Genomic DNA, 10,452 nt, shown 5'->3' with positions numbered 1-10,452 from the left:
CTTCATTAGTACACATTTTACTCCAACGTGACCAAATTTGCACTTTCCAAACCAATTCATAAATGTGATGAACCTTCGGGTTAGTAAGTGCTACTTCAACTGCAACTAGGAGCTGTTGCTACTGGAAGTAACTGCTAGTATCTGCCACTACTAGTTGCAGCTATTCTTAGAGCCACTAGGAACAGCTGCTGTATTCACAGCTACTATGAACCGCTACTCCTAGTAGTAGTCATCCATTTATTACTTCTCCTGGGAACTCTGTGCCTCTCCTGCTGGGAGAGGATTGCCCGCCTGCGAGGAAGTGAGACATCCACAGCTCTTCTTTGGGAAGGCTCAGGGCGGAAGGACAAACATAACAGGTGCGTGGCTGGCCGCCTCTGACCTTCCCACCATCCGAGAAGCGGGCCATTGTTATTGCCTGAACCAGCTCAGCCAGAACTGTCAGTGAGGGCACCGACAAGCCACCTCATCCTGGGAAAGGAACCACAGAGACTCCGTGGGTGAAGGGCAACACGCTGCCACAGTGTGTCCCATGGGCAGTGACCGGTGGGGGGCGGAGGCACTTTCAGACCCCCCCCCTCCTGTACACACACATGTACGTATGCGTGCACATTTTGGTTCAAGTCAGAGCGCATGAGCTGCAAGATTCTCAAGCATGACACTATTCTCAAGAATGGTTGGATGGCGGCTCCCACCAGGCTCAGCCATGCTGGATCAGAGTGATGGGAATTGCAACCCAACACACCTGGAAGCTAAGAGGTTCACCACCATCCCGCTAATTTAGTAAGGTAGGATGGACTAAGGTTGTGGGTACACGTTTCCCAAATGCTGTTGGTAGTATCATTTCTAATCTTTTTAATTGTATTTAAAAGCACAAACCAAAAAAGACTACCTTTAAAATGCAACAATAAAAATTAGCATGCAATAAATACAAGTGTTACATTATTGTGCTGGTAGTACCATTGCTAAATGTTTTGACGGGAGAGTTGGCGCTCTCTCGGCCCCAGGGCTGAACTCCATTGCGGGGAAGCTCTGAGAGGCCAAAGGCAAAAGCGGCAGGGCTAAAATCCCACCCTATTTTAGTCTGAAGCACTCAGTGCCCATCTGGGCATTTCAGTTTTTTAGAGGAAAACCTCACAAAGGCATGGAATGCAATGATTCGTGATGGGGGAAGGACACGACAGCTGGCAGGGAATCCCATGGAGAGGAACTGTGACCCCAGGACGCCCACAATGCAGTGAACCCGGTTTTGTACCTGTTTTATCAGGCGTTTCAACAGTGTTTTCCGCATACAACGTACATCATTTTTTACTGTCCCTTCCATTAGGGAACTACAAGGCCAGTGGTCACCTTGGGCTCCCCCTGACCTGCTCCAGGACATGCTGGCCCCTCCACCTTTAAGCTTCTAGGCACCTGACCAAAAGGAATCTGCATTCCAGATGTTGCTGGACTGCAATTCCCATCATCATGCACGGTCAGCTACGCTGGCCAGAGAGCTGCAGTCCAACCACATCTGGGGGTGCCACATCTGGCACCAAGCCTGACTCTATTCGCTGCATATCCTGAAGTGCCTGACCCTGCTTAACCTTAGAAGCCAAGCAGGCTCAGGTCAGGCCTGGCTGAAATCTGGATGCTTGGTTTAAATGTGAGTTGCCCAGAGAGCTTTAGCTATGGGCAATATAGAAATTTAATGCTTCTGCTTCTGCTTCTCCTGCGTCTTGTTCTCCTCCTCCTCCTCCTCCTCCTCCTCCTCCTCCTCCATCATCATCATCATCATCATCATCATCATCATCATCATCGAATGAACGGACAGCATGGCACGGGGTCCAAGAAGCCAGCCCTAGGCATAAGGGTTGCTTTTGGGTACGCTGTAAGAGAACGCTGCACAACAATCCAAATTCTACACCTCCCCAGGGAAGGGAAAAAGGGCATCCAGAAGCAGGTGATCTGATGGCAGTGAGTTCCTTCGCATGTATTTGCTTGTTTACTGTGCTCCATCTGCTTCTACTAATACTGGAGAAGAGAGGAAAAAGAAAGGGACAAACTTCCTTGTGCCGGCCTGGCTGGAGTTTTCTGCAGAAGCTGCCAAGGCAGCCTGCCTTCAAATGAACTTTTCCCAGGGCTAAAAACTCGAGTGGGATGCGAACTAAAGAAGTGGTTCTGGAAATTCTGCTCCTGACAACAGTTCCTTCTGCAGACAAGCTGTGCCTGCCTGCAGAGGCATGGATCCTTCATTTTATTTCATTTCCCTTCACGTTCCAGTCCAAAGGTTCAAAGGTAGGCCAGGGATGAGGTGCAAAGGCAGAGGGAGGTCGATGAAGTTCGTCATGCCCACTGGGCTATTCCGCAAGACCATTTGTGGCATGGTGAAGATCCCTCGGCCCCCATTCCTGGCAGGCAGGACTGCTTGATTAGCAGTTATTCAGGGCGGAGGGGGAGATATTCCTGGCAGCCGGCCACCCCTCCCACACTGCTCGGAAAGAGGAGCTGCCGGTGCCGACCGTCGCCCATGGCAGGGCAGGCCGTAGGACATTCCACCAATCAATCAGGCTTTGAACATTCAAGCACATTCCTGAACAGGTGCCCCAAAGGCCTGAAGGCAGAGGTCCTGGGGCATGGTCCAGAGACACGTGAAGCAGCCACCTGCCAAGCTATGCAAGGCCCGGGCTGGTCAGTGCCTGGATGGGAGGCCACCCAGAATGCTCTGGCAGAGCTGTGCTGCCAAAGTACTGGAGAAGCCTTGTAACAGCTCGTGCCTCGCAGCTTTCTCCCAAATCCGGCCCATTGCTGTGCTTTACACCCAGAAGGGATTTCTCCAGTTCCAGGCCAGATGGTGGCCTTCAGCTACCTTTGGACTCCAGCTTCACCTTCCACAGAGAGCATGGTCAATGTCAATGGCCAGAGTGCAGGTCCAGCCAGTCCATACAGTGGACACTGAGCAGCAGCACTGACCCAGGGAGGACTCCTTTCATCCCTACCTGAGGATGCCACAGATGGAACCCAGGGCCTTCTGCATACTTCTGAACTGTAGTCCAAAAATACCTGGAGGGTTCCCCATGACTGCACAAGTCCGCTGCTGACTAGGCACCCCTTTCGGGTTGCACTGAGAAGCCCAAAGTCCATTTGGTGTGCATGAAGAGCTCGCTCACAGCCACAGAGTGGCTCAGACTGGTCTTCCTCAGGTATTCTCAATGCCCAAACACATTCTTTGCAGGAAAGCATTCAAGACCTCCTAACTCAGCCAGTGGAGAAGACACACCCCCTAAGGCAAAGCCAGTCAGCCACCCATTGGATAACCAAAGCTTTCCCCAAGCAGCTCTACCACCCTAAGCAGAGGTCGGGATGAAATCTTGGAACGCAGCTCTCATTTGCTGAAGGCCGGCCAGCCTTCTGTAGACCGGTACCCTGCAGAGATGTCGGGCTGCAGCTTCCCATCATCCATGGCCATGTAGTCTGGCCACCTGCTGCATGCCACATCGGCACCGGGGGTTGAGGGACAAGACCCCATCCAGGGAATCCATCTGCCTGCTCACCACCTGCTCTTGTTCCTCTTTACCTGCTTCGCTCAAGCGAGCGAAGGGACCATGGCATCCCCTCTTCCTCAGCACTGTCTGGACAGGTGAGGACAGGTGAAGCGGAGCCAATCAGGTGGCTCTTGTCAGTGGGTCCCTTTGGAAGATGTTGAAATAAGCCTAAACTTGGAGCCAGTCCTGGCTGTAGGCAATAGCAACGAATTATAGCAACATCCTTTTGTGTAAGACTGTTCTTCAAGCGCTGTTTAGAGTTTCTAGAGTTTCTTCCTCTACAGGGGTGGTAAACTTTCACCAGAAGACCAAATTTCATCTGGGATTTGATATGCCTGTTGACATTCCATGGATGACCCTTACGTGTGTACCTGGAAGGTGGCTTAATCCAACATTCCCCAACCTAGTGCCTTCCAGATGCTTTGGACTACAACTCCCAGCATTCCTGGATACTGGCTACACAGGTTGGACCTGAAAAAGGCAAAAAAAAAAAAAAAAAAAAAAACTCTGGAAGAGCCCCAACCCGCTCGCCCTTAAGACCACTGCTCCAAGTCAAAAGCCAGCAAGTGGCACTTTTTCCAGATAAAGAGAAATGCAGAAGAGAAATGCTTCATTTGTGGATTGTCTTTTTTAAAATTCTTGTTGGCCTTTTTACAAAGTCATTAAAAGGCAGGAAGCAAAGCCCATGATACCCCTATTAATCAATTTGGACAGTGCTGGAGGAAGAATAGCTGACCATCCCTGGAACAGTGTAACACTTACAAAAAAAAGAAAGAAAAAAACACATCCTACTTATTTATGTTTAAATACCGATAAGGAATGAGCTGGAAACTCCAAGATGTACCAGTCAACAGAACCCAGCTGATTTATACACTGCGGCAAGATGGCTGGTTAGTCTGTAAATATCATTTGATTAAAGGCATGGAAAGTATTTCACTTTTCCTTCCTCTGTCACAAAGAGCTTTCTGCATGCATGCCTATGGCTGGGGTTTGTTTTACTCTGTTCTCACATTTCGCAAACTCCCCGTGTTTCAAACATTTTTAAAGCCCTGTTGTCACACGGCACAGAGCTCCAGCTTCTGTGGCAAGGTGGCTGATGACTGTCGTCCCACAGAGGAAGGATGAAACCCCAACAGAAATAATCAAAAAATCTGAGCATGATGGAAAGTTCATTTTTGACAACAAACACTGCGGCCTCATATTTACAGCTCAGCATGGTGACAACACAAGAGGCAGGACAGAATATAACTCCGACTCAAGCAGCAAACCAAAACATCTTGGTGTTCTCTACCATACCACCATAGATAACATTTGCAAGCTCTTAAACACGTCAAGAAATTTAAGGAAATTTGAGACTACAAAAGGGGGAGATGCACACAGAGTACAAGAGAGACCACAATTTGACACCAATTCCAAAGTCCAGGGCCTGCTAAACGTAGTCTAGGCCAGTGGTGGTGATCCTATGGCACATGTGCCACGGCGGGCATGCAGAGCTCTGTCAGCACATGAGCCAAGTCGCCCCAGCATCGCCCCAGCAGCCGAACAGCACACATGGGGTCCATGTGCATGCTCGGAAAGGAGTAACGGCACCAGGCGATGACATCACAGGCCACGACTCTTTAGTTGCGATTCGTCCGAGCTTTTGCATGGCCAGTCAGTGCGTTGCCAAGGATATATATATATATATATTGCTTGGACTGCCTGTGAGTTTTTTTTTCTAAACTAAAACCTCAGTTTTCAGGTTTGATTGCAGTGTTGGCACTTTGTGATAACTAAGTGGGTTTTGGGTTGCAGTTTGGGCACTCGGTCTCTAAAAGGTTCGTCATCACTGCATTAGTGTTAGAAAAATGAGGCGTCCTGGCATGATTTTGACGGTTGGAATGTGCTTAGAATGGGCAGAAATGATGAGCTGTGCAGAAAAAGCTGCTCAAGGACGGCTTTTTCAAAAAAGCCCTCTTTTCTATGGAACTTTAGCCCTGTCTTAAGGTTGGGGGTGTGCACCAGGGTAGGGTTAGGGTTGGAAAAACGAGGTGTCCTGGCATGATTTTGATGGTTGGAATGTGCTTAGAATGGGCAGAAATGATGAGCTGTGCAGAAAAAGCTGCTCAAGGACGGCTTTTTCAAAAAAGCCCTCTTTTCTATGGAACTTTAGCCCTGTCTTAAGGTTGGGGGTGTGCACCAGGGTAGGGTTAGGGTTAGAAAAACGAGGTGTCCTGGCATGATTTTGACGGTTGGAATGTCAACCATCACATGAATACCCCTTTATTAGGGTTAGGGGGTGCCTCAGGGTAGGGTCAAGGCAGTGACCTTTGCCACAGTGGGCACACAGAGCCCTCTGTCAGCACGCAAGCCAAGTCACCCCAGCAGCTGACCATCGCATTACGGCACACACAGGGTCCAAGCTCAGCCGAGTCATGACTAATGGCGATGATGTCACGACTCATTAGCCATGACTCGTCTGAGCTTTCACGTGGCCGGTTAGTAAGCTGCCAGGGATGTGTGTGTGTGTGTGTGCGCGAGCGCGCGCACATTTGCTTGGACTGGCTGTGAGGTGTTTTTTCTAAACTAAAACCTCAGTTTTCAGGTTTTATTGTAGTGTTGGCACTTTGTGTGGTTTTTGGGCTGCAGTTTGGTTACTCGGTCTCTAAAAGGTTCGCCATCACTCGTCTAGGCCAACTAAGCTCCACCATAATGGAATGAGGCCGAATGCAAATCAAATATTTTGATATGCGGTCTGATTGACTGAAGTCTCTTGAGACTATAGCAGGGCCTCAGCTCAGTGTGGATATTGCAGTCAAGAGATAAACACCTGTAAGTTTTCAACTGCAGCTGAGGCAGGCTATAGTTCATTGAGATAGGCTGGCCACTGGTGACCTGCCAACAAAAAAAGGGACAATGATTTGCACAGCACTGCATTTGCTAATTTTAACTAGAACTGGGGCAGGACAGTCCTTCAAACAGACGACAACTTCCCAGAGAGGACTGCCCCCTGACAAACAGGATATCTGTTCACCCCAGGAGAAAATACTTGGCACACTTCAATTTCAAGCTCAATTGTTGCATTTCTAGTTTGCATGGTCAGGTAGCAAGAAAAACATTCACAGCATGAGGCCCAAAAGTCACAGCCAGTCAGCCGAGACACCCAAGTGGGCAGAAACTGCATCTGCTCATAACTCTCCAGGTGACGGACTGGAGTTCCCGAGGATTTAAGACTCCAGTTTCTTTCACAGTGGCACAAATAGACCACCCGCCAAAAGCACCCGGAATTACATAGCTCAAGTGAGAAAAAGCTGAGGACAGAGAGATGTGGGTCTGTGCATGACCGGACCACAAGTTCTCCAAACTTCTCTGTTTAGCACTCTGCCATTGGAGTGAATGAGTTCTTCACCAGTCCTCCATTCAGCTGAACACACAGAGTTGGATTCAGATTTAAGCTGGATCAACCATGGTTCCAGAAGTGGACTCTCCACCCCTTCTTCACATGACAGCCCCTCCCGCCCTGTGAAAACAATACGCAGAAGATGCTGCCAAAGAGGCTGGGTTGTGTTGTGCACGGCGGGGAAGAATCCTGCCCATCAGTCAAGTCAGAGCCTGCGACTTAGGAAAACTCAAACCTAAAACTTAAGCTATGGAGGCTTAAGCCTAAGGGGTTACAGGACCAGCTTTATGGGAGAAGCAGGTCCTGAGGAAGAATTGGAAGCAGGAGGGGAGAAAGCAGAGGCAAGCTCAAGAAAGGGATTTCCTTCACCTTAAACCCCAGCCACATCCACACCTGCCCTAACAGGTTCACATCACCTGTTTAAGAAAAAGGAGAACACCACAACCAGCCTCTGCCCAGCTATTATCACTGGAACATTCTTCCCAACCCAAATCTTTTTCTTCCTGAGATTTAATCCGATTACCTCCCAGTGATATAATCCAATCCCATTCTTCTTGAACGGCGCTGTGTTTTTATGTAGAAAGGGATGTCTGTAAGATTACTTAACCCTGATTGGCTACCCTTTAACTCCCCATTTTAGCCAAACAGGTTGGCTGATAGGCCGTGGGGGGAAGAGTTACCACCATGCCTGGCTAGCTTATTAGAACAGGGTGAATTGGCCATGCTGGAATTATATAAGACACCGTCTTGAGCCGGTACCTAATCCCATGGAAGATGAAACAGGGGAATGAAGAATTGAGCAGGTACATACTAAAAAGGGCTGTGTAAGTAGGGGCACCCGCCTACCTGTCTGGTGAGGTTGCCCTCCATTATTCTTTTATGTGTTGCATAACACCATCCATGTGTAATTTCTTTTTTGGAAATGAAAACGTTGGACATGTCCCTATCTCAAGGGGTTCAAACCTAAAGCAGACGTAAGAAAAAACAGAGGGGAATGGGGTACAAGAAGAATTTCAAATATACATATACCCTGGCTTTTTAATCGAAGTAGACGGGTAATGAACCCAATGAAAAGAAACAAGATTTAGAGGATGGTGACAGGGGAGGGCCGTAATGTTTGAAATAACCACCTCAGAGCAAGTCGAGAGTTCAACAATTCATGGTACACGATGGTTCTCTGGAAAATCGCTGATGTTCTTGAGGTGGGAGCAGCTACCTGGGCAGACATCCCATCCAAGCAACCTGTTCACTCCTGAGCACACAGAGCCTCTTCCTGGACTTTTATTTTGAGGACATTGGATGGGTGGTTGTGCACATGAATCAATAGCAATGCATTCTGCTAAAAAGTCATGTATAATAATTTAACATAATAAAACCACGACACAATACTAGAATTCTAAAACAGTAAATCATTCAAGGTGCACTCCTGATGCAATTTTAGACAGGAAAAAAAGTCTTAGGTGGCTGGGGCTGGTGAAACATGAATAGAATTGCACCCTAGAATTATGTAACGTAAAGGCGAGTATTATGGCATCCAATCAAAGCAGGAAACAGTCTGGATGTAATCCACAAGCAATCAGTATCTATCACCCAGGCCAAAAAAAATACATTATACAACTCAGAAACCAAAATGGCACAATGAGATAAGCTAAAAAAAAGCAGGGGCATGTTCAGTCCTTCGGAATCTGTAAGAACCTCTCCTTTCCAAAGAATCGGCAGGCGAACCCAGAACCCCTCCCCTAGATCACCAAAGCGTCGCACCTTTTTTAACAGCTGCACTTGCCCAACGAAGCATTTTCCTGCTTGGAGATTCTCCAGCACTGAGAGACACTTGGCCTGCTGCATTTCTACCTCTTGTACTGAAAGCTGGGAGGAACCCTCCTGTGTAGGGCAGCAGAAATGACTCCAGTCCAGAGAGTATAATGTGTGGATCACGCAGCTGACCAGGGCAAGCCGGCCTATCCCAGCCCCCAGCCCCCAGCCCCCAGCCCCAGCCCCGCCTCCAAATAGGCCTCAAGAGCAAATGAACTGGAAAGAAATAAAGAAGGATGAAGCGAAAGGAGGTGACCAGGAGTCCCACTCGGACTAGAGACTTTTTATGTAAGTGAACTGCTGAGTGACATTAAGACCTCGAGAACAAACAACGTAGACAAAGCAAGCTTTCACTGGGCAAGGTAGGACCCTTCGTTTATTCCTTCCAAACAACTCCGGTTCTACAATGTTCTCATTGATCCAGTTGTGAAATATTTAGGATGCTTATCAAGAAAAGAGTGTACATACTGAGCATGCAGCCCAGGAGAAAATCAGGTTGCTGCTACAAATTCTTCCCTTGTAGAAAATGCTAGATAGAATCAGAATAGTAGTTGGAAGGGGCCCAGAAGGCCATCAGGGTCCAGTCCCCTGCTCAACACAGGACCCCAAGTTAAAGCACCAAAGATCCTTGTATAGCGGCCCAATCCCATTCATTTTTAGAAAGAAACCCCACTTTCTTTAAAAGGAATTGCATCTAAATTAGCACATCAAGGATCACAGATTTAACTTCCAAACCTCCCACCGCCCCCATCAAAAAGCCTTGCTTAGTACCTTGCATGTATATAGACAGTAGGACAGAAATCCATCTGTTGTCTCTAAGAAAAGGTATATAGCTACACAATTTTGGATTACACCGCTAGGCTGCAGTTGATTTATTTTCAGAAGTGTTAAAGAGTGCTTCACATGCACAAGTGACTCCCAACATAAAATACCCGATCAATGGTATCATAAAACTCAAGAAATCTCAGTCAAACTGAGATAAATTAAAGTAGAACACTGTTCAACCAGCTAAAAGATCCATCCAGTTTTAATAAACTGCTAAGACGTTTAAAAACCTTGTCAGATAGAAAAATTTTTAAGCTGGTGCTAGAATGAATTCACTGAAACCAGTCTGACGTCCCTTCATGCCTCCATGGTTCACTTTTCATACCAAAGGTGGGGAACTTCTGGGACAAAGGCCTTCAAGCCTATTCATTCAGTCTTCAGACTATCCCCAGACCAAACCCCTTCTCCAACCCTGTTCCAGGTTACTGATACTACATAGCCCATCCTGCTTATGCCAGTCAACTACAAAACTGATGGAAAGAACTTTACACAAACTAGGGGAGGAGAATGGTTGGACATAAGCATTTTCCCCACCTACTATTTACTGAACAAAGGTTAAGAGGAGTCACATCTGTAACACCCTCCACTTGGGGTTCTGGCCCAGCCAATTGCAGGAACATTGCGAGGCTCATGCGAATGGGACGGCATACAAAAACTCCAAATAAACAAACAAACGTGGGTCCCAAGAGGTTTTAACGTGGGCCATGTAGCTCTTGACAGGAAGAGTTCCCTCCCTCCGATTTAGATGCACACTGATGCTTGTCGTAAGCACTCTGTATCGCTGCGACGTGGGTTGTCTTGCTCTTCCTCCGGTTAGCTTATTTCCCCAACCGTTCCAATGTGTGTAGCTCTAGGGCCATGCACAATGCAACTGTACACATGCCTATTTATAAATACAGCCCACTGGGCTTG

Source organism: Varanus komodoensis, unplaced genomic scaffold (genome assembly GCF_004798865.1).
Source record: "Varanus komodoensis strain SLA01 unplaced genomic scaffold, ASM479886v1 scaffold119, whole genome shotgun sequence".
Lineage (NCBI taxonomy): Eukaryota > Metazoa > Chordata > Lepidosauria > Squamata > Varanidae > Varanus > Varanus komodoensis.
Note: the sequence above shows the minus strand (reverse complement) of the source record.